Raw genomic sequence first — 25,305 nt, forward strand, 5'->3', positions numbered from 1 at the left:
AAAGGGCGGGGGTGGGGGCTCTGTCACAGAAGGGGTAATGCCCGGATACTCTGCTGGAGGGCCGGTCTTTTATTAAAGGGCATAATGCATGCGTGCCAAGTTGCTTCAGTCACGTCCGACTCTGTGCGACCCTGTGGACAGCAGCTCACCAGGCTCCTCTGTCCACAGGATTCTCTAGGCAAGAGTACTGGAGTGGGTTGCCATTTCCTTCTCCAAAGAGCTGGTGTAGGAAGTGGGGTGAAAGGGTGGCATGATCGGGTCACAGAGCAGAGACTGTGTCAGGAGGCCAGCGGGTCTAAAGGAGGCTGGGCTGGGGGTGGGCCAGAGGTCAGAGCCCCAGAGGGGACAGTCTTAAACCGAAGTCTGGTGAAAAGCCTCTTGCTCTGATGGATCAGTGGGGACCAGGCCATCAGCTGGTCATTTACCAGGCACAGAATGGGCCTTGGAGGGCTGTGTCTGGCTGTGTCCCAGGGGAACTGTGGGGCATCTGCAAGCCTTGTCTGAGTCGTATGAGGAAAGGGGGTTTTTGCAGGAAGCTGTTTCCCAGAACATGAGAGTGGGGGGCATCTCTTAACCTTCTCTGTTTCCCAGGAGCACACGGTTCCGGAGAAGCTCAGCGTCTCTGATGAAATCCTCCAGGTTGGATGGCGGGGACTGGAGACCGTGCCCACTGCTGCAGAAGGTTCTTTGGGTGGCACTGTCCCGTAAATGCTAAGAGCATGTCCCTGTTCAGATTAGCTGTGAGATGGGACCCCAGAGGGCTTCCTGGCTCAGAGCAGATACCCAACGGCTGGGGGATTCTACTTCCTGTCTCAGCAACCACAGGGGACAACGTGGCCCTTTCAGTAACACCAGGTTTTCCCTGAGACCCTGCCGTGGTGCCAGACTCTACCGCCCAGCAGCCCCCAGGTGGGCCCTCCTCTCTTGTCACTTGCTGGGAGAGACCAGGGTCCCTAAACCTGCAGGCATCCCACACTGATCCTTTGGCTCCCAGTCAGTCAGTCTGAGACCACCGCCTCCCCTCCCAGTCCCTGCAGGTCTGTGCTCCATGCAAATCTTAATCACCATTCAGGACTGAGCTCCACCCCGGACCCCCTGCTCAGCTCCTCGACCAGACTGTAGTCCGGCTTCCACCCACACCAGGCTGTATCCAGAGGTGCCACAGCCCCTGTGCTGAGTCTTTGCTCAAGAAAACACAGCGCTGCCAACCACAGACGTGCCGCTCCGCTGCCAAGCCAGCCTCCGAAACTCTCCACTCGCCCCTCTCTGTCACTTCCCACACAGCTCCCCATCCTTTTCTCATTCCCACTTTCCACGTTCTCATGCCCCACTTTCTTCCCTCTCTTCTCTCCCTTTACAAACCTCAGTTATCTCTCTGTTAGTTGGAATCCAGTGCAGTTGAAACTAGAGTCTCTTTCCTACTGCGGCTGTTGTTCAGTCACCAAGTCGTGTCCGACTCTCTGCGACTTCACGGACTGCAGCACGCCAGGCCCCCTGTCCATCACCAACTCCAGGAGTTTACTCAAACTCATGTCCATCGAGTCGGTGATGCCATCCAACCCTCTCATCCTCTGCAGCCCCTTCTCCTGCCCTCAATCTTTCCCAGCATCCGGGTCTTTTCCAATGAGTCCACCCTCTGCCTCAGGTGGCCAAAGTATTGGAGCTACAGCTTCAGTATCAGTCTCTCCAATGAATATTCAGGACTGATTCCCTTTAGGATGGACTGGTTGGATCTCCTTGCAGTCCAAGGGACTCTCAGGAGTCTTCTCCAACACCACAGTTCAAAAGCATCAATTCTTTGGCGCTCAGCCTTCTTTATAGTCCAACTCTCACATCCATACATGACTACTGGAAAAACCATAGCTTTGACTAGATGGACTTTTGTCTGCAAAGCAATGTCTCTGCTTTTTAATATGCTGTCTAGGTTTGTCGTAGCTTTTCTTCCAAGGAGCAAGTGTCAGTAGCCTCAGTAAAATCTGTCCTGCATGCTTTCACAAGTGTCCAGGCTGCTTTACTTTGCCAGCTCAAACATCAGTCCCTGCACAAGCCTCCCCAGACCTACCTAGGCCTCCTGCAGGACCCCCACCCTGGGTTGCCATGGCACCATGATGCTGGAGCACCACTGGCAGGAAGGTGGCTGCCACTCTGCTGCTCAGCCCTGCATCCCAGGCTGCAACCCAGGGATGGCATGTGCTGTGGCTCCAGAAACAGCTCTGAAAGTTTTTAGCCGAGGGACCGTGAGGACACTGCTCCACTGTGGACCCCATATACACAGACTCGCTCTGCCCTGGCTCCTGGTGCCTGCAGGGTGAGGGGCCACCTGTGGGGCACGGGGCAGGGTCTGCTCTTAGGGATGTAGAGTTTGCAAAGCAGCAACCTGTCTTGTGCTGCATAGTTGGTTAGTTGGCTGGAGAGTTAGCGTAGAGGTGGGTGGCACTGTCTCCTGAGTCAAGTGCACGAGCGATGCTCCCAGAGGGACACAGCTGTCCTGTATGCTCTTCCCTGCTCCCACCAGGGAAAACGCACACTGGAGCTCCTACCACAGAGTGGCCTCAGGGACCTAACTGCCAACCAGCAAGGCTCCTTGCGGGACAGCATCATCCCCCGGGGAAGCTGGAGCCCGAGTGTTGTTACATAAGCCCCTTCTGCTTCTGCGTTGGCATCCCGGTGCACCTGCCTCTGCTCTTGAGTGCTTCCTAATGCAGTGTTGGAGGCAGATGTCGGGGAGTTGTGATCTTTTGCTTGTTTCTCTAGTTTCATCTCAGAAAATGACTGATGGGGAGAAAGATGCAGAGCAGAGACTCCATATAGCTAATTCTTCAAACAGTCTTGATTGCTAAGAAAAATGTGGTGGATGTTTTTTATTTAATTTCCAAATTTGCAATTAATCTAGGAACTGTAGTCAGGAGCAAGATCTGAAGGATCTTGCTTCAGATCTCTGATTTGCAGGGTGACTTTTGCAGAGCAGAGGGCAGAGGAGTCAGAAAAGCCAACAACTGGAGAAGGAGCCACGTGTGGTCAGCTTGGATAAGCTGGTTCCACCTTTAGCTGCCCTGCAGTTTTACCAGAGACAGCACCCAGGATAGTCAGGGGCTCGTGCGGTTCTGGTGGTGGGCAGTGGAGGGTGCTGGGTAGAAGGAAACATCCACCAGGGTGGTCTCACATGACAGTGGGCTTGCACGGGGAGGGGGACCTGCTGCAGGTCAAGCCCCTGTCCTCCTGGTGGGGAGGAGATACCAGCAGGCCAGGCAGATCATAAAACAGACAAACAAATGTGATTTCACTGCTCTCTAATTAAAGAAAGTAAATAGGGTTCTGATAGAGTGACAGGCAGGGTTAAGGAGAGACGGCCATCGTTCAGAGAAGTCCTCTCTGGGAAGACGACCTTAGCGCTGATCGCCAGGTGGGCTGCAGTGGTTATTGCGTGCGTCCATTTGGCTGGGCTATGGTACACAGTTTTCAGTATAATCCTAATCCGGTTGTTTCTGGGAAGGCATTGTGTAGATGTGGCCAACGACTGCACTCTCAGTTCATTCTAAGTAAAGCAGATGACCCTTGATGCTGTGTGTGGGAGGGGCCATCCAATCTGATGGAGGCTTTCAGCACATAAACTGGGGCTTCCTGAGGAAGCAGAAATTCTGCCTCAAGAATGCAGCCTCAGCTTCGTCTGAGAGCTCTCGGTGGGCGTTGATCTTGCTGGTTCCCACCATCTTGTGAGCCATTATCTTGCAATACATCTCTTTCATTTCTTTTAATTTCTATTAAATCTGTTTATTTTTATGTTATTGTATAATAAACCCACATAAAATATCCTACTTGCTCTATTTATCTGTTGAACCATGCTTGATGCTAGCACAAGGTCTGAAACTGGGTGTCTGCTTCAGTTTACCCTGGGCACACTGTCGGTGGGGCTCATTTACACGCAGCTTCAGCTACTTAGATGTGCTGAAAACATCCAGATTTCTACCCACACTCTGACTCTCTCTCCTGACTGCACGTCAAAAGACCCAACAGCCAGCTGGCCATGGCAGCTTGGAGGGTCCCGGGTACCTCAGCCTTATCATGTTCCTCATGAAACAAGCTCACATGCCCGCAAAGTTTCTCCCACATTCCTTTGCTAAATTACTTGACTCATCTTTAATTATAACGTCAAACAGACAACCAGGAAAGTGCCTAAGTCATAAGCGTACTCTGTGTAGAGCTTAATGAATTTTGACCAAGCAAACACACTCATGAACCCACCACCCAGGTCAAGACTTTCACATCACCAGCGTCCCAGACACCCCTGTGCCCTTTTCTAGCCGCAAGCACCTCCGTCTTTGCAAACTTAACCTCATTCTGACTACTCACACATTAGTTTTACCTGTTTTGAATTTACGGAGACGGAATCGTAGAGTGTATATGCTTCTGTGTCTGCTTCTTTTACTCAGGACTATGTTTGTGGGATTCTTCCCTGTCGATTAACAATGAGTTCCTCTTTTTCAGGGTAGAATCCACCAGTGTGCAATTGTACCACAATTTACTTAAACATTCTGCTGCTGATGGACACGGGATCCTTCTCCAGGGAGGGACAGGCTATCTTATGTGATGCCGTGGGGTTATTCTACACATGAATTTGGTGCCTGTATACAGGGAGCTCTGTAGGTTGTGTATCTAACAGTGAAATTGCTGGAGTCCACCTTTTTTTTTAAAGTTATTAATTTTTAACTGGAGGATGACCACTTTACACGATCATGCTGTTGCTGCCATATACTGACAAGAATCGGCCGTAAGTGCACAAGTGTCCCTCCCTCTTGAACCTCCTCCCTGCCTCCCTTTTCGTGTATGTTCACCTTTCGTGACGCTGTCCTGCATTTCCCCAAAGCTGACTGTGAAGTGTGCCACTCTCCCAGCAGAAGTGGAGTGTTTCAGTCACTTCACACCTCCAGCAACAACCGGGGTGCTGTCTCATTGCTTCAATTTCATTCTTTCAGAACGTGAGCCGTGATCGCTCATTGTGACTTTTTGTTTGCATTTTTTTGACTAGTAATGAAGGTAAAAAATGTTTCCCATACTTATGGCCTATGGGATGTCTTCTTTTGAGAACTGACTATTCAGACCTCTTGCCAGTATTTGACTATTCCTGATTTTTCGGAGAAGGCGATAGCACCCCACTCCAGTACTCTTGCCTGGAAAATCTGATGGGTGGAGGAGACTGGTAGGCTGCAGTCCATGAGGTCACAAAGAGTCGGACACAACTGAGCGACTTCCCTTTCACTTTTCACTTTCATGCATTGGAGAAGGAAATGGCCACCCACTCCCATGTTCTTGCCTGGAGAATCCCAGGGACGGGGGAGCCTGGTGGGCTGCCATCTATGGGGTCACACAGAGTAGGACACGACTGAAGTGACTTAGCAGCAGCAGCAGCAGCAGCAGCTTGCTTTTTCCTTGCTGAGTTTGGAGACCTTTGCCAGCAGCAGCAGTAGCTTGCTTTTTCCTTGCTGAGTTTGGAGACCTTTGCCAGAGGTATCGTGGATATCTCCTCTCATTCAGTGGTTTGTGACTTTCCTCTTTTTGGTGTCTTGGGATGAACACAGTTTCCTGATTTTAGTGTAGAAATGTATCACCCTTTATCACAGCACACACATCTTGTGTCCTGCTTAAGAAATCTGTGGGTATTCTCCAAAGGTGTCCTTTTTTCACATTCAGATTTACAGCATCTCTGGAAACAAATTTTGAGTGTGATGCGAATAGGACAAGATTTATTTTTTCCATCTGCATTGCCATTGACTCAGCATCATTTACTGAAAAGACATTTCCCCACTGCTCTGAAGCACCGTTATAATAAATCATTTGTCTGTAAAGTGTGTGTCTGCCTCCGGATTCTATTCTCTTCCACTGGTCTCTTTGTCTACACTTGCATTACAATATTGTCTTAATCACTGCAGCTTTAAAATAAATCTTTATTTCTGCTAGGGTAATTCCTCCAACTGCCTTCTCCTTTAAGATTGTCTTAACTATTATTGGTCTTTTGCACTGTTATATAAATTTTAGAATCAGCTTAGAATGGTTTTTAGAATCACCATTTTGAAAAAAAAAAGCAAAAACAGGCAAGATTTCATCTAGGTTTACATTAAATCTGTGTGTGCATGCTCAGTCATGTCTGACTTTGCGACCCCATAGACTGTAGCCCACCAGGCTCCTCTGTCCATGGGGTTTCCCAGGCAGGAGTACTGGAGTGTGTTGCCATCTCCTTCTCTAGGGGACCTTCCCGACCCAGGGATCGAGCCCACGTCTCCTGCATCTCCTCCACTGCAGGCAGTTTCTTACCACTAGCACCACCTGGATGACTGATACTTAATTCTCATACATTTCAATCCATTATTTTTGCTCATTTCTCCCAAGAATTTTTTATAGTTTCCTGTGTAGAGCTCTCTGCACATATTTATTCTTAGGAATTTAGATTTTTCAAGTCATGGTTAATGATATCCTTTTAAACTGTATTTTATTTTTTATTTGTTTTCATAAACAGAAATAAAATTGAGCTATGTATAATGACCCTGTCCCAGAGGTCTCATTAAATGTACTGATTAATTATCCTGGTTTATCTGTAAATGCCTTAGAAATCTCAACTTAAAAATCTTATCATCTTATAACAATAACCGTTTTATGATTTTTAGTAGTGTTAAAACTGTGATTTCTTTTTGCTGCCTTATTTCACTGGCTGGATCCTCCAGTACATTTCTGAATAGAAGTGAGGGTAGCTTGCCTTTTTCTCAATATGTATCAGGTAGAATACCACTAATGCTTTGTCATTGTCTATTAATCTTATACTTGTGTTCATTTCTTAGATGATTTCCATTAGACTCTCGTCTATGACAACTTTGCCAAGCAAGACTTTTGTTTGTTTATTTTTTTAACCATGAATCAGTGTTGAATTTCATCAGTTTTGTGTGTGTATATCTATTTAGATGATAACACAATTTCTGTACTTTAGTTGGTTATAATGGTGATATACAGTGACCGATGTTCAAATGTCCCCTTGCATTCCTGCACGCTGGCACTCCTGCAATAAACTTAACTTGACTATAACCTATTGTCTGTTTCCAGACAGCATGGATTTGATTTTCTAATACTTATTTTGGGAATTTTGCATCCACATTTATTAGACATATTAGTCTTTGTACTGGCTTCCTATTCATACCATAAAAAATTTCCACAAACTCATTGCTTTAAAAACACGAATTTATTGTCTTTCAGTTCTGAAGATTAGAATTTTTTAAACTCAAGACGTCAGCAGAGCTGGGTCTTTTCTGACTCTTCAGAAGAGAACCTCCTTCCTTTTTTCAGCTTCTAGAGGCCACCTGCTCTCCTTGGCTCACAGTCCCTTCCTCTCGCCGTCCCAGTTTCTTGTTTCAGTTGCCACAACTCCTTCTATGAACTCTGACCTTCTTCTCTTCCCTAATAAAGGCACCTGTAATTACATTAAACTCCCCAGGATAGTGCAGGATAATTTTGCTCAGTTGCTTAACCTAATCACCTCTGCTACATCCCTCTTACCATATGATATTCACAGGTCCAAGGATTAGCATGTGCACATTCTTGGTTGTGGAGTGCGATACGATTCGGTCTACCACAATCCCTAAACAGTATTTATTTGTAAAGTACGCAGCAGGTCTTGTTATCAAGATGGTTCTGACCACATCAAGACAACTGGGAAGTGTTTGCTCTCTTTCTGTTCTCTGGAAGAATATTTTGTACATAAGCGTTTTCTATATTTTGTCATCTGTAAGTGTTTCAGTTCTGTTCAGTTCAGTGGCTCAGTCGTGTCCGACTCTTTGCAACCCCATGAACCGCAGCATGCCAGGCCTCCCTGTTCATCACTCCCAGAGTTTACCCAAACTCATGTCCATCAAGTCGGTGATGCCATCCAACCATCTCATCCTTTTCCAATGAGTCAATTCTTTGCATGATGTGGCCAAAGTATTGGAGTTTCAGCTTTAGCATCATTCCTTCCAAAGAACACCCAGGACTGACCTCCTTTAGGATGGACTGATTGGATCTCCTTGCAGTCCAAGGGACTCTCAAGAGTCTTATCTAACACCACAGTTCAAAATCATAAATTCTTCAGTGCTCAGCTTTCTTCACAGTCCAACTCTCACATCCAAACATGACTACTGGAAAAACCATAGCCTTGACTAGATGGACCTTTGTTGGTGAAGTAATGTCTCTGCTTTTGAATATGCTATCTAGGTTGATCCTAACTTTCCTTCCAAGGAGTAAGCGTCTTTGAATTTCATAGCTGCAGTCACCATCTGCAGTGATTTTGGAGCCTCAAAAAATAAAGTCTGACACTGTTTCCACTGTTTCCCCGGTTTAAAAGAATGTAAAGGCATATAGGCTCAACCGATATGTGGGGGTGGGGACGGTAATGGAGAAATTTTAATTACAGATTTCATTATTACTTTAATAAATAGGCAGCTTTTTAGAATTTTCTATGTCCTCTTGAATGAGTTTTAGTCAGTTGCGATTTTGCTCTACTTTGAGTTTCGCCTTTCTCTCTCTCTCTCCTTCTCTCGTTTTTAAGAGTACTTATTCAGGACTATCAAGTGTCTGTCTAATGCAGTATTTTTTTTCTGATGAAACCAACATTTGTTGTTGTTAATTTATTTCATTATAATAGTTTGCTGCCCTCTTTAATTTCTAATTTTAGCTTGATTTTATACTTCACTATCATTTTAAATTTAACTTACTAGTCTTTTACCCAACTATCTGGAAAGTATATTTAGATTGATTTTGAGCCTTTAATCTCTTTGATTAATAAGTCCATACATTTCCCTATAAACACAGCTGTATCTCACACATTTTTATTGTCATTTTATAACCATATGTGGCAAAAGAGTTCCCAATTCCTTCTATGATTTGTTTTCTTTGGTCCATGATGTATTTAGAAATACGTTGTTTCTTTTCCAGTTATTTGAAAATGTCAACTCTACTATGGTCAGAATATATGCCATGCATAACTTCAACCATTTCTTGAGACTTGCTTTATGGCTCAGTGTAAGGGTAATTTTGGTAAATGACCCATATACAGGTAAAAAATGAGTAACCCACATTTGATGGATGCAGTGGTCCACGTTTTTAATTATGTTAAATTTGTTAATCATGTTGCAAAGATTTTCTGTATGATGAACGATCTTTGTGGCGGCTTTTGACTTTGGTTACAAAATATGATATGTTGGGCTCTCTCATTATGGTTGCTTCTTTGCCCATTTATACTCGACATCCTATCAGCTTTAGTTACGTGTACTTGCACACTATGTTCATACGTTATAGTATTTCTGGGAGTGTTTTATTTCCCCAGAGGAGCCAGCCTTTAATTGCTATGAAATGTTTCTTTTTTCACTACAGATCCTTTCTGTTTTAACATCCACCTTGTCTTACATTTCACAGCAGTATCACTTTGTCATTAGCATGACAAGTGATGTAACTGTTGTGATTAGCTAAGTTTTGCTTGTTATTTACGTCTCCATCTTTTACTGCCAACTTTTGTGTATCTTTACTTGTATAACTTTTGTAAACAGTGTATAGTTATTTTTTCCTTTACTGTGAGATCAGTAATCTGTAAATTGATCAGTGTACTTATTCTGTTTGTATGTAATCACTGATACTTTTCCATTGAAATTTCCTGCCTTAATATTTTGACATATCACATCTATCTATTTTTATTCTTCTTTTCAGAGAAGGCAATGGCACCCCACTCCAGTACTATTGCCCACAAAATCCCATGGATAGAGGAGCCTGGTAGGCTGCAGTCCATGGGGTCGCTGAGGGTCGGACACTACTGAGCGACTTCCCTTTCACTTTTCACTTTCATGCATTGGAGAAGGAAATGGCAACCCACTCCAGTGTTCTTGCCTGGAGAATCCCAGGGACGGGGGAGCCTGGTGGGCTGCCGTCTATGGGGTCACACAGAGTCGGACACAACTGAAGTGACTTAGCAGCAGTAGCAGCATGGGATTATACAAATTTACGTATGACAATAATTACATATAATATGTACATATATATTTCCTTCCTGCATTTATAGGTTTCCACTGGGAATCAGGAGAAGGGAATAGCAATCCACTCCAGTGTTCTAGCCTGGAGAATCCCAAGGATGGAGGAGCCCGGAGGGCTGCAGTCTATGGGATCGGAGAAAGAGGGACAAGGTTCAGTTCAGTTCAGTCACTCAGTCATGTCTGACTCTTTGCAACCCCATGAATGGCAGCATGCCAGGCCTCCCTGTCTATCACCAACTCCTGGAGTCCCAAACCCATGTCCATCGAGTTGGTGATGCCATCCAACAATCTCATCCTCTGTCGTCCCCTTCTCCTCCTGCCCTCAATCTTTCTCAGCATCAGGGTCTTTTCAAATGAGTCAGCTCTTTGCATCAGGTGGTCAAAGTATTGGAGTTTTAGCTTCAACATCAGTCCTTCCAATGAACACCCAGGACTGATCTCCTTTAGGATGGACTGGTTGGATCTCCTTGCAGTCCAAGAGACTTTAAAGAGTCTTGTCCAACACCACAGTTCAAAAGCATCAATTCTTTGGCACTCAGCTTTCTTTATAGTCCAACTCTCACATCCATACATGACCACTGGAAAAACCATAGCCTTGACTAGACGGACCTTTGTTGGCAAAGTAATGTCTCTGCTTTTTAATATGCTGTCTAGGCTGGTCATAACTTTCTTTCCAAGGGGTAAGCGTCTTTTAATTTCATGACTGCAGTCACCATCTGCAGTGATTTTGGAGCCCAGGAAAATAAAGTCAGCCATTGTTTTCACTGTTTCCACAACTATTTGCCATGAAGTGGTGGGACAGATGCCATGATCTTCATTTTCTGAATGTTGAGTTTTAAGCCAACTTTTTCACTCTCCTCTTTCACTTTCATCAAGAGGCTCTTTAGTTCTTCTTCACTTTCTGCCGTAAGGGTGGTGTCATCTGCATATCTGAGGTTATTGATATTTCTCCCAGATTGTACTTCTTCCAGTCCAGTGTTTCTCATGTTGTACTCTGCATAAAAGTTAAATAAGCAGGTGACAATATACAGCCTTATCGTACTCCTTTTCCTATTTGGAACCAGTCTGTTGTTCCATGTCCAATTCTAACTGTTGCTTCCTGACCTTCATACAGGTTTCTCAAGAGGCAGGTCAGGTGGTCTGGTATTCCCATCTCTTTCAGAATTTTTCACAGTTTATTGTGATCCACAGAGTCAAAGGCTTTGGCATAGTCAAGAAAGCAGAAATAGATTTTTTTCTGGAACTCTCTGCTTTTTCCATGATCCAGCAGATGTTGGTAATTTGATCTCTGGTTCCTCTGCCTTTTATAAAACCATCTTGAACATCTGAAAGTTCACGGTTCACGTATTGCTGAAGCCTGGCTTGGAGAATTTTGAGCATTACTTTACTAGCATGTGAGATGAGTGCAATTGTGTGGTAGTTTGAGCATTCTTTGGAATTGCCTTTCTTTGGGATTAGAATGAAAACTGACCTTTTCCAGTCCTGTGGCCACTGCTGAGTTTTCCAAATTTGCTGGCATATTGAGTGCAGCACTTTCACAGAGTCATCTTTCAGGATTTGAAATAGCTCAACTGGAGTTCCATCACCTTCACAAGCTTTGTTCTTAGCGATGCTTCCTAAGGCCCCCTTGACTTCATATTCCAGGATGTCTGGCTCTAGGTGAGTGATCACACCATCATGATTATGTGGGTTGTGAAGATCTTTATTGTACAGTTCTTCTGTGTATTCTTGCCACCTCTTCTTAATATCTTCTGCTTCTGTTAGGTCCATACCATTTCTGTCCTTTATTGAGCCCATCTTTGCATGAAATGTTCTCTTGGTATCTCTAAGTTTCTTGAAGAGATCTCTAGTCTTTCCCATTCTATTGTTTTCTGCTGGGAGCCAGCGTGAGGAACTCCGCCTGTGGCAAAGGTCATGAGGAAGGAGGCTCGGCATACATAAAAGCGGGATTGAGCCTCAGGAGTCCCCCTGGAAGTTCTTGAGCACCTACCCCCAAAACCAGAGTTTGCCTACTTTACTGCTTTGTGCTCTCACCTACACCTCTGACTTTACGGGGGCCTGTCCCCCACCACCTCTCTCTGAAAAAGAGTTAACTTACAGCTCCAGTTAATAAAGTTCCTGGGTGTGACAAGAGTGTTTAAACTGTCTAAATACAGATTCCTTTGAGCAGTTAAAAGATTGATTAGAAATTGTATTGGTGAAGGGTTTTTCACTTGTTGGGCTACTGTTTGCTGCTAAGTTTCCATATCCCTTACCTACTGGGTCCCTGGCAGTGTATTGATTAATATAATTGGTGTATAGGAATGTAAGTAATAGCTTTAATGTTTGTAACCTTGGACCCTTGAGTTAATTCTTTTTCTTGTTATAGCCCATCACACCTTTGCCCTATAGGAATGCAACTTTATCTGGTGCTTTCAGAGGGTGGCGCCTGACTTTAGAATAATCACCTTTAGAGAAAAATAAGGAGTTCGTCAAGGCTGTATATTGTCACCCTGTTTATTTAACTTATATGCAGTGTACATCATGAGAAACGTTGGACTGGAAGAAACACAAGCTGGAATCAAGATTGCCAGGAGAAATATCAATAACCTCAGATATGCAGATGATACCACCCTTACGGCAGAAAGTGAAGAGGAACTCAAAAGCCTCTTGATGAAAGTGAAAGTGGAGAGTGAAAAAGTTGGCTTAAAGCTCAACATTCAGGAAACGAAGATCATGGCATCCGGTCCCACCACTTCATGGGAAATCGATGGGGAAACAGTGGAAACCGTGTCAGACTTTTTCTGGGCTCCAAAATCACTGCAGATGGTGACTGCAGCCATGAAATTAAAAGACGCTTACTCCTTGGAAGGAAAGTTATGACCAACCTAGATAGCATATTCAAAAGCAGAGACATTACTTTGCCAACAAAGGTTTGTCTAGTCAAGGCTATGGTTTTCCCTGTGGTCATGTATGGATGTGAGAGTTGGACTGTGAAGAAGGCTGAGCGCCGAAGAATTGATGCTTTTGAAGTGTGGTGTTGGAGAAGACTCTTGAGAGTCCCTTGGACTGCAAGGAGATCCAACCAGTCCATTCTGAAGGAGATCAGCCCTGGGATTTCTTTGGAAGGAATGATGCTAAAGCTGAAACTCCAGTACTTTGGCCACCTCATGCGAAGTGTTGACTCATTGGAAAAGACTCTGATGCTGGGAGGGATTGGGGGCAAAAGGAGAAGGGGACGACAGAGGATGAGATGGCTGGATGGCATCACTCACTCGATGGACGTGAGTCTCAGTGAACTCTGGGAGTTGGTGATGGACAGGGAGGCCTGGCCTGCTGTGATTCATGGGGTTGCAAAGAGTCGGACACAACTGAGCGACTGATCTGATCTGAAGTTTTCTGAAAAAAGGATCTTAAAATGTTGACAGGCCTCCAGGCCAGAAGATGATGTAAATCACCTAAACTTTTGCATATGATAAGTTTGCAGGAAGAAAGCCTGGCTTACTGCTGACTCTACCCCTTCCCCCATTATCCTCTATGCAGAACTTAAGGTATAAAAACTACTTTGGAAAATAAAGTGCGGGCCTTGTTCACCAAAACTTGGTCTCCCCATGTCGTTCTTTCTCTCACCTTCTGGCTGAATTATTCAGCCCCTTTTCTCCACTGAATTTCCTCACTGAACTATCCTTATTTAACCACTCTTTATATCCTTAATTAACGTTTAATTAAGCAATTGTTTCCTGATCCTCGCTGACGCCGTCCCCGCTTCGAATTGCCTGGATCCACCCGGGCTGGACCCCAGCAGTTTTCCTCTATTTCTTTGCATTGATCGCTGAGGAAGGCTTTCTTATCTCTCCTTGCTATTCTTTGGAACTCTGCATTCAAATGGGCATGTCTTTCTTTTTCTCCTTTGCTTTTCTCTTCCCTTCTTTTCACAGCTATCTGTAAGGCCTCCTCAGACATCTATTTTGCTTTTTTGCATTTCTTTTTCTTGGGGATGGTCTTGATTCCTGTCTCCTGTACAATGTCACGAACCTCCATCCATAGTTCATCAGGCACTCTGTCTGTCAGATCTAGTCCCTTAAATCTACTTCTCACTTCCACTGTATAATCATAAGGGATTTGATTTAGGTCATACCTGAATGGTCTAGTGGTCTTCTCCACTTTCTTCAATTTCAGTCTGAATCTGGCAATAAGGAGTTCATGATGTGAGCCACAGTCAGCTCCTGGTCTTGTTTTTGCTGACTGTATAGAGCTTCTCCATCTTTGATTGCAAAGAATATAATCAATCTGATTCCATTGTCGACCATCTGGTGATGTCCATGTGTAGAGTCTTCTCTTGCGTTGTTGGAAGAGGGTGTTTGCTATGACTCTATTAGTCTTTGCCCTGCTTCATTCTGTATTCCAAGGCCAAATTTGCCTGTTACTCCAGGTGTTTCTTGACTTCCTACTTTTGCATTCCAGTCCCCTATAATGAAAAGGACATCTTTTTTGCGTGTTAGTTCTAGAAGGTCTTGTAGGTCTTCATAGAACTGTTCAGCTTCTTCAGCATTACTGGTCTGGGCATAGACTTGGATTACCGTGATACTGAACGTTTTGCCTTGGAAACAAACGGAGATCATTCTGTCGTTTTTGAGATTGCATCCAAGTACTGCATTTCAGACTCTTTTCTTGACCATTATGGCCACTCCATTTCTTCTGAGGGATTCCTGCCCGCAGTAGTAGGGTCAGACAAACTGAGTGACTTACACACACACACTGGGAATCGCTTGTTACCTGAATAACTTCTGTAGTCTCAGTAGTGAAAGTTAGGCTAGTGGTAATTATGTCTTTGCCTTCAGTTTTTTTTTTTTTTGAAAAAAAAAAATTAAACTGTGATTCAATGGGGTTCGGACAAATGTTGCCGGCACTCTCTTCTGTGAACCCTCCAGAACCTGAAAATAGCACCCTCCCTGCCTACTATGAGCCACTTCTCTGGGCCCATAGCCCCTGGCCTCCTATTCCTTCCCTTCCTTACTCCGTCTAGGACCCTCAGCAGAAGTGAATTGTGGGCGAGGCAGGGGCGGGGTGCTCTGCTGTACTCAGATGTTCTCCTGCCTTCAGTTTTGAAGAATATTTTTTCAGCATTTAGAATTCCAAGTTGGCGGCTGCTTTCTCTCAGCGCTATGCCCATGAGATACCACTGTCTTTTGGATTTTGATATTTTTGTTGAACCCTCTTCCTTATCATTGATCTTTTTAAAGTAGTGTATTTTATTTTCTCTGATTACTTTTAAGAGTTTTCTCCTTGCCTTTTTTACTTGAACAATGAAAGCAGACCCTCAACTAAGTGTCTGCATGAGTTTGATTTTGGGGGTCAATTTGGGAAAAATATTAGACGAATATTACTCTGCTCCATTACTTTCTTTTTTCTTTGGCTGGTTCTCCGGCTGGATTTTCATCGTGACTTGGATGTCTCCTATGCCCTTCTAAGATTCTTTTCATCCTTTTCTGTCTGTTGCTTAAGTTCAGACATTTTCTCCTAAACTACCGTTTCATTTAGTCATCCTCTCTAATTATAATACTAATGAATTTGGTTATCTAGACACATTTGTGAGCACATATAAAATGTCTAGTAACTTACAAACACTGCTTTTAAGCATTCTCCACCTCACAAAACGATTTTATTTAAACTCATGTTCCCCCGGCATCACTGTGTCACAACTCGAGTAACATTTGAATCGTGGAAGACTGTCTTCCAAAGGACTTTGCCTTTATTTCCAGATAAATTGCTTTCAGATTTTTCTTGAATTGTTTAATGTACTATTAGTGATGATTTACTCTAAACCTCATATAGCCACTTGCATAGTATTCAGTTCAGTTCACTCGCTCAGTCGTGTCCGACTCTTGGCGACCCCATGGAGTGCAGCATGCCAGGCTCCCCTGTTCATTACCAACTCCTGGAGCTCACTCAAACTCGTGTCTCTCAAGTCAGTGATGCCATCCAACCATCTCATCCTCTGTTGCCCCCTTCTCCTCCTCCTTCTAATATTTATTTAGTATTATATTTATTAAATTTACTAGCGTTTAGTAGACTTGCTTATTAAACATCTAGATGTATATTTGTGATTGCTAAAAAATAACTCCACGATCATTGCTTTTTGTTAATGTTTTTTCTTTTTATAACCAAGATACAATTTACATACTAAAATTCACTATTTTAAAACACATACTTCAGTGGCTTTAGTCTATCCTCCAAGTTATGTAGCCATTGTGTGTGTGTCCAGCTCTTTGTGACCCCATGGACTGCAGCCCGCCAGGCTCCTCTGTCCCATTTTCTAATTCCAAAATGCTTTCCATCACCCACAACGAACCTTCATACACATTTACAGTCGCTCATCACAACCCACCCTTCACGTCCAGCCTTCAACAACCACTTTTCTGCTTTATGTCTCTATTCTGGACATTTCATATAAAAATATATATCATACGTGGTCTTTTATGACTGGGTCTTCCACATAATGTTTTCAAGGTCCATCCACGTTGTACTACATACATGTCAGAATTTCATTACTTGTCATGGTTGAGTATTACACATATTCCATATTTTATGGGTGTGTTGCATTTTGATTATCCATTCACCTCTTGATGGGCATTTGGGTTGTTTTCACCTTTTGGTAACTGGAAACAGTGCCAGTAGGAACATTAGTAAAACAGTTCTTGTTTAAACATCTGTTGTAAGTCCTCTTGGGTACATACTCAGGAACGGAATTGCTGGGTCATATTGCAACTCTGTATTTAACTCTGAGAAAGTGCAGCTGCCGCGTCACCATTTTACATCAGAACGTTGGAGCCGTGTTCCAATTTCTCCACCTTCTTGGCAGTACTTTTTTCCCACTATTTGATCGCAGCTATCCTGGGGAGTGTGATGAAATGATCACCGTGGTTTTGATTTGCATTTCCCTCATGTCTAATGATGTGCATCTTCTCATGAGCTTCTTGACCACTTAAGTAGTTTCTTTGGAGAAAGGTCTATGCAACTCCTTGTCCATCTTTGAACTGAGTTATTTACCTTTTTGTCATTGAGTTGTTGGAGTTCTTTATATATTCTCAATGCTAAAGCCTCATAAGATCTATGATTTGCGAATATTTCTTCCCATTCTAGGGTTGGTCTCTTGACTCTCTTGGCAATGTCCTTTGATGCACAAAAATTCTTAAATTTCAGTGAAGCCTATTTTGTCTAATTATTTTTTTAATGACATATTTAGGAAATACCTAATCCAACATCAGCAAGGTTTACACCTCTGTTTTCTTTTAAGAAATTTACTTTTAGGTTTTGCATTTTCATCTTCGGTTCATTTTGAGTTAATTGTGATAAATTGTTTGTGGAGGGGCTCAAACTGATTTTTTGCATATGGATATTCAACTGTCATGGGGCCATTCACTGCAAAGCCTGTTCTTTCCTTACTAAAAGGTTTTAGAGAATCCCTCATAGAAAATCGATTGACTCTCAAGTTCACCCCACATGTCCACATCTATCCTGTGCCAGCATCACACTGCTGTCATTACTGTGACTTTGTAGCCAGTTTTGAAATTGGGAAGTGCAAATCTTCCAATCGTGTTCTGCTTTTTCAAGACTGTTTTGGCTGTTCTGGTTCCCTTGCAATTTCATGTGAATTTTAGAATCGTCTTATCTGTTTATTTTTTTTGAAGTAAGTTCAAATTTTTATAGGAATTATGTTGAATCTGTTAATCATTTTGGAGAATGTTATCTTCTTATCAATAGTAGATCTTCTAATTCATTAACATAAGATATTTTTCCATTTGTTTAGTTCTTCTTTAATTTTTTTCAACAATTGTTTGTAGTTTTCAGTGTCTTCAGGTTTCAAGTCTTGCACTTATTTTAAATATATCCTTAAATATTTTGTTCTTTTTAATAGTATTATAAACAGAATTGTTCTCTTAATTATATTTTTGGATGCCTTTTTGCAGTATGTAGGAGAAAAACTAATTTTTGTATATTGATTTTGTATCCTGAAACTTTATGAACTCATATATTAGTTTTAATTGCTTTTTTGGAGGGCAGATTCTTAGGATGTTTTTCGTAAATAAGATTATGCAATCTGCATCTAGAGACAGTTTTCCTTCTTTTACAATCTCTAAAACTTTTATCCCTGATTTTAGTAGTTTGAGTCTTCTCTTTCTTTTAATTGGTCAGTCCAAGTGAAGCTTTGCAAATTTTATGATTAATTTTTTTAATTTAATAATTTTCTCTATTGTTTCTCTAGTCTTTATTTTGTTTATTTATAATTTCATCTTTGTTATTTCCTCATTTCATCTGTTTTGAGTTTATTTGCTCTTTTGTTTCTCGTCTCTCAAGGTGGCAGTTTAGGCAAACGATCTGAGGTCTTGCCCTTGTGAGCCTCACAGCTGGAAACGGGCTCTGAGCACGGCTTTCACTGCATCCGTACCTGTCGGGGGTTGTGTTCCTATCCATGTCAAAGCTTTGCTTCTAATTTTTCTTGTTATTTCTTCTTTGACCCATTGGTTAATTGGGAGTGTATTGTTTGATTTCCACATATACATCAATTTTTCAAATTTCTTCATTTTATGGACTTCTTATTTCATGGCGGTCAGAGAACATGCTTTGTCTGATGTTAATCCTTTTAAATCTATTGAGACTGGTTTTACGGCTTACCATGCGGCCTATCTTGGAGAAAGTTTTGTGCACACACTGGACGCTGCTGCGATTGGAAGCGTGTGTCTGCTGCCGCTGGGTGGAGCGCCCTACAGACATATTTACTTCCAGTTGGTTTATCCTACTTCCTTGCTAATCCTCTCTCTAGTTATTCTGTTCAATATTGAAAAGGGGGCATTGGCATCTCCGGCTATTGCTATTGAATTGTCTATTTCTTCTTTCAATTTTTCAAGTTTTTCTTTTCCTTTATTTAATTCTGTGGGTGTTTGTCATTGCTGCCAACTTGATCATTCTATTAATCCTCTCTCAAACTTTCTTTTCCTTAAAACACTATCGAGATCTTGATTTCCACTATTACTATAGTTAAATTGTTTCATTTAGAAAAATCTACTTAAGTTCTCTTCTGAAATTTTTTTATATTATCATCTATATTTTTAAATTTTAAAGTTTATATAAAATAGCTTCTACATATAGAAATCTTGTGGCTCTTTTTCTAATGTTTGTTTTTTCTTATTTTTCTATTACCTCTGCTTTCTTTCCCAGGTTGAAATGCCTGATAATTTTTTTTAATTTAGTGTCAGCAATTGTAAAGAAAATTGTATAGATGATTTGATCTACCATTTTCCCTTAAAAAGGCATTTAGTATTGCTTCTGGCAGGCTTTGATGCTGGGTCTAGTTCCAAGCTATGAATTCATTCATTTGGAGCTGAGTTTCAATGTTTGCAAATTCTGGTCTAGTTTTGGCTTGCTCTCACTCCTCTGTAGCCCCTCCAGAAATCCTAAATTAAAATTTGGATTATTTTCTAGGGCTTTTCTCTTGAAGGCTTTTTAAAAAATATTTACATCTCCTGGCCACAGAAAAGTTCCCAAAGCTCTGTTCAACTTCTCAGTCCCAGCTTCCATTTAAAAATCCAACACCCAGGCAAAGCCAGGAGCAGCCGAGGCCAGCCCCGATCAGCCAAACTGCTTTCCACCAACACACCCTTAGCCTGCCAACCTTTGAGTAAAAATCAAACAACTTGTGGGTGCTGTGCTATGCAGGATGTGGGATTCACTGCCTGGGACAGTGCTTTTGTTCATAAAGAGCTCCTGTTATCTTTGCATCCCTGGATTTGCACGCACCTCTCAGATGAGGCTGTTGCCCTGAGATCATTGGCTGGTACAGCCAGAAGCAGGTTTCAACCATCGCAACCATTTTCTGACTGATGAACTCCTAACAAAGTTTCAGGAGTCAGTTCCAAGAAAGCTCATGTGAATCCCTTGACCCACCCTCCACTCCCTGACCCCTCACAACCTTCATGCTCACGTCTGTCGAGGCAGCCTGCACACTGTGCCCACCAGCAGCTTGTCTGTGCTGCCCTCGTGGTCCCGCGCTTGGAATGGGCAAGGTGGCGACTTGTTGCCTTCGGATCGTCACTGCGATGCCTCGCGCTTATTATGGCCTCACCTGCGCTCATACAGTGATGAGTAACCGTGACAGCGTCTGAAAGCTGTGTGGTATTTCATGGTATTCAAAACACTTTCACAAACACGGCTTTGTTTTGAGTCTCACTCAACTGACTGACCTTGTCACCTAAGGCAGATGCTCTCTTTGGCACGATACTTTCTGACCACTCTGTACGTGGAGCAATTAGACCTCACTGAGGTTAACTGGCCTGAGATGACACGGCATTTAGTAGGACGGCGGGGAATAGAATCCGTGCTCCGTTCATTTCGCCATATGGTATCTCGATACGAGCTGGCTTTCGGGCGTCCACTGATGGGAATTTAAACAAGGCCTCTGTCCCCGAGCTCAGCTTCACAGTATTGGCAGTTCCTGCCGTTTTCACAATCAGCAGGTGGAACTGCACACTCCCAGAATTCAGGGCTTGTCTACTGGATACCTGGGCTCCCACACTCTAATCCTTGTACACACTTTAACCGTGAACTTTCACAGAGGAAAGCAGAGTTGCAAGCTGCTCTGTGCTTTCATCTGAGGGGAAGGCTTTTGTTTGTGAAGAATTATGCCAGGAGGCCGCTGGCAGCTCTTGTCAGATGACAGGGGAACATCTGTTCCAGTCAGCGTCTCTGCGCAGCTCTTTCGCGGGGAGCAGACCTGTGCGGCGGCTGTAGGTGGAATTCGGTTGCTTTCCAGGTCCCCCTGGGTTAAGTGCTGAGGCACTTGGGGCTACAGGTGAGCCCTGATTCAGCAGCACTCCAGCGTGGCTGGGAGGGCAGGTGCCTCCCCAAGGCCAAGAGGAATGTTCCCAAGTACCATGACCTGAGCGCCCGGGTTGAGGGCCAGGGGGCAGGGTCTGGGGATGCCGCCCACCCCACCAAGTCCTGAGATACACATTACAGAAGGAAGGGGCAGGACATAGAAAGGAAGAGACTTCCAGTGACTGTGTGGGTCTTAGTGAAAACATTCCTCTTTGGATCAGGTACAAGGGAGTGGATGTTTTTGAACTGTGGTGTTGAAGACTCTTGAGAGTCCCTGGGAGTGCAAGGAGATCCAACCAGTCCATCCTAAAGGAAATCAGTCCTGAATATTCATTAAAAGGACTGATGCTGAAGTTCCAATACTTTGGCCACCTGGTGTGAAGAACTGACTCATTGGAAAAGACCCCGATGCTGGGAAAGACTGAAAGCAGGAGAAGAAGGGATGACAGAGGATGAGATGGTTGGATGGCATCAGCGACTCAATGGACATGAGTTTGAGCAAGCTCTGGGAGATGGTGATGGCCAAGGAAGCCTGCCGCGCTGCAATCTGTGGGGCTGCAAAGAGTCGGACAAGGCTAAGGGACTGGGCAACAGCAACAGGGAGAGGACTGGCCAGTCCTTCTTGTGGTCTAGGCTGCTGTGAGGATCCAAGCTGCCACTGGTTGTGTGAGGTCCATCCACAATGAAGCCACACTTAAGGACTCTGCTACTGGGGAGCACTTCAAGACCTCTGTCAGGACTCCTGGCCCTGTCTCCATGTTGACCTTCACTGACAGCGCAGACTTCCTGTTTTGTTTTCCTTGCTCCATTGAACTACCCTTGACACTGTGTGTAGCAGAGAGAGCAATGGCTGGGAGAGAAAAAAGTACTAAATGTCAAAGTATCGAGGATGCGGTCAACTTGCGTGGTCCCACAAAACAGAGGGCGGCTGTCTGCAAAGGAGCATCGGACTCCTGAGTTGAGTCTGATATCGTGCCTTGGTCACTGCTGTGGCGTGATGGCTGTCCATGCCCACGGGCCAGACACGCCACCCGTCAGCCAGTGTGTCCTGGGTACTTGTCACACATTAGGGACTTCCTGTGTCAAGGAAGGAGTGTACAGTCCAGAGATGTATTAACAGGGTTCTCTGGAGAAACAGAAACAACAGGCGGTATTAAAGAGAAAGGGCTCCCAGGATTCTAGAAGCTGAGAGGCCATATCTGCTGTCTGCCTGCTCGGCACCCAGGACAGCCAGCGGTGGAAGTTCCAGTAAAGGCAGGAGAAGACCAGCGTCCTCGCTCAAAACCAGTCAGGCAGGGAGACTGAACTCCCTCTTGCTATACCTTTTTATTCTTTTCTCTTTTTTTTTATGAGCCCCTGCTTTCTACATTTTTATCAGTTCAGATATATCATCAGATGTATTGATCTTTACCGATCTATATGTAGTGGTATTGCACTATCATTTAAAATTCATATGATGAGGCCGGGCACCTTTTAGGGGCTTCCAGGGTAAAGAGTCTGCCTGCAATGCGGGAGACCTGGGTTCAAACCCGGGGTCGGGAAGATCCCCTGGAGAAGGAAATGGCACCCCACTCCAGTACTCTTGCCTGGAAAATCCCATGGATGGAGGAGCCTGGTGGGCTACAGTCCACGGGGTGACAAAGAGTCGGACACGACTGAGCAAATTCACTTTCTGGACATCTTTTTATTTTTAATTTTTTTCTTGAAGTAAGTTAATTTACAGTTTGTGCTGGCTTCAAGTATACAGCAAAGTGATTCAGATACATATATATATCAGATATTATTGATTCATATATAATATTCATTTTCAGATTATTGTCCACTATGAATTATTATGAATATTGAATACAGGTCCTTGTGCTACACAGTAGGTCCTTGCTGTTCACCTATTTTATATATAGTATTAATTGTGTGTATATGTTAAAGCCAAACTCTTAATTCATCTCCCTTCCAGCTCCTTTGGTAACCGTAAGGTATTTTTTCCCTCCTATATCTGCAGATCTATTTCTGTTTTGTAAATAAGTTCAGACATCTTTTAACTTGTATAAAATCTATTTAGATTAACTTTTCTGGGAACAATGCATACTTTTCTGGCCATTTTTTCTTCTATTATGGGTTAGTCCTCATTTATTTGAAGGGAACTCTTGATATATTAAGAAATGAACCCTTGTCTGGTATATGAATTGCACAGTGTTGGGAAATTTGATATTCATGGGAAGATCACATAAGAAGAGTACCCCGTCCAGAACAAATGCACAAATATTTCCCAACCGTGGGGAGAGAGCTGCACGCAGAGACTTCCACCCGTGGAAAGCTGAACTCCAAAGGGAGATTTTGGCTTAGACGGTTGCCATGCTTTGTCAAAGAATCAGATGTGTATTATTCTGAAAAAACATAAAATTCATAAGTTTGTACAAATGACTATAGAGTCTCTGAATAGCCTACAAGGACTAAAAGTTACTCTTTTTCATCTGTCTATTGATATTAAACGTTTCATATGCTTTTTGTTTTATTCAGGCATCCAAGAGACTGGATTAGCACCCTTTTTTATTATATTTAATAGAGCCAACCTGCATCTCTCTGTTGGGCATGTCCACGCCTTCATTTCATAACAGGGGAAGATGACAGTCTCCTCTGGGTGCTTCCCCCCTATGTCTTTCCGACATCATCACATCATCCTAAAATGAAGATAAGCTCACAGTTCAGCTGCCCTGTTGCCAACCTCACTGAGATATCTATATCTTAGGGTGGAATGGAGAACAGTTGAGACATAAAAAATTATCTTATTTTCACATGACATGGAGAAAGAAAAGGTGTTGTTTGACCCCCAAATACAGCAGAAGACAGCTTGTGAACTAAAAATGAGACACCGAACACTTTCCTTGGCTTCTTTGGATAAATAAGTGTATAGACTGCTTAAGAGAGAAACTCAGTGGGGAGGTCTGTGAAAGGGAGGACCGTGACTTACTTCGTACAGGTGGAAGAGCAGCTGTGCAGTGTAAGTCAGTCATCCCTTATGAGCTTGAATCAGGCGGGCGGGGCTCACTGGGTTTGATTTTCATCTGTCTATTGATATTAAGCACTTCATATGCTTTTTGCTTTATTCAGGCCTCTGATATACTGGATTAGTGCCCTCCCTTCCCCCCTGGGGAGGATAATCTGCTTTACTCAGTCTAGGGTTCGAATGCTAATCTCACCTGGAATTAGTGCAACATCTGGACGCCCCATGACCAGTCGGGTTGGCAGGTAGAGTGAGCCATCACTGTCAAACAACCTGCCCTGCGTCTAATCCAGAGCCCGCCCGTCCCCAGCCACGTGGCGCCCACTGGCGAGTTCTGAACGTCTCTGGGCCTTGATTTTCTCATTTTCGAATGGATGTAGAAGTTAGAAATGGCCCGGATGCTATGATGACGCTTCTGTGAGAAAATGCCCACGAAGGCCTTAGATGGCGTCTGGTCCACGTAACACTGAGGAAGACGTGCTGTCAGCTCCAGGGCCCTCACTGGGATCCCCCCCTGAGCCCCGACTTCCCAGACCCCACCCGCCCTTCCTGCCACAAGGAGACCCTTCCTCCTTCCCTTCCTCACACTCCCCAGGCTGAACACAGACTGTCCTCTGCAAACGCTCTCCGGACTAATGAAAGTGGACAAGGAAAAGTGTGTGTCCAATTCCACGCGACCCCACGGACTGTAGCCCACCAGGCTCCTCTGGTCATGGAGTTCTCCAGGCAGAATGCTGGGGTGGGTAGCCCTTCCCTTCTCCAGGGGATCTTTCCAGCCCAGGGACTGAACCCAGGTGTTCTGCTTTGCAGGCAGATTCTTTGCCATCTGAGCCACCAGGGGAGCCCTGGATTAATGAATGGCATCTCTAAAAAGAAGGTTTCGTTACCTTCTTTCTAAATTCCACATATATGCATTAGTATACTGCATTGGTGTTTTTCTTTCTGGCTTATTTCACTCTGTATAATAGGCTCCAATTTACAGAGTGAAGTAAGCCAGAAGGCAAAACACCAATACAGTATACTAACGCATATATATGGAATTTAGAAAGACGGTAACGATGACCCTGTATGCGAGACAGCAAAAGAGACACAGATGTATAGAACAGTCTTTTGGACTCTGTGGGAGAGGGCGAGGGTGGGATGATTAGGGAGAATGGCATTGAAACATGTATATTATTATATGTGAAACGAATCGCCAGTCCAGGTTTGATGCAGGATACAGGGTGCTTGGGGCTGGTGCACTGGGATGATCCAGAGGGATAGGATGGGGAGGGAGGTGGGAGGGAGGTCAGGATGGGGAACATATGTACACTCATGGCGGATTCAAGTCAATGTATGGCAAAACCATACATTGTAAAGTAAAATAAATAAATAAATAAATTTTTTTTTTTTTAAAAGAAGGTTTCATCC

The sequence above is a fragment of the Bos indicus genome, chromosome 5, assembly GCF_029378745.1.
Source record: "Bos indicus isolate NIAB-ARS_2022 breed Sahiwal x Tharparkar chromosome 5, NIAB-ARS_B.indTharparkar_mat_pri_1.0, whole genome shotgun sequence".
In the NCBI taxonomy this organism is placed as follows: domain Eukaryota; kingdom Metazoa; phylum Chordata; class Mammalia; order Artiodactyla; family Bovidae; genus Bos; species Bos indicus.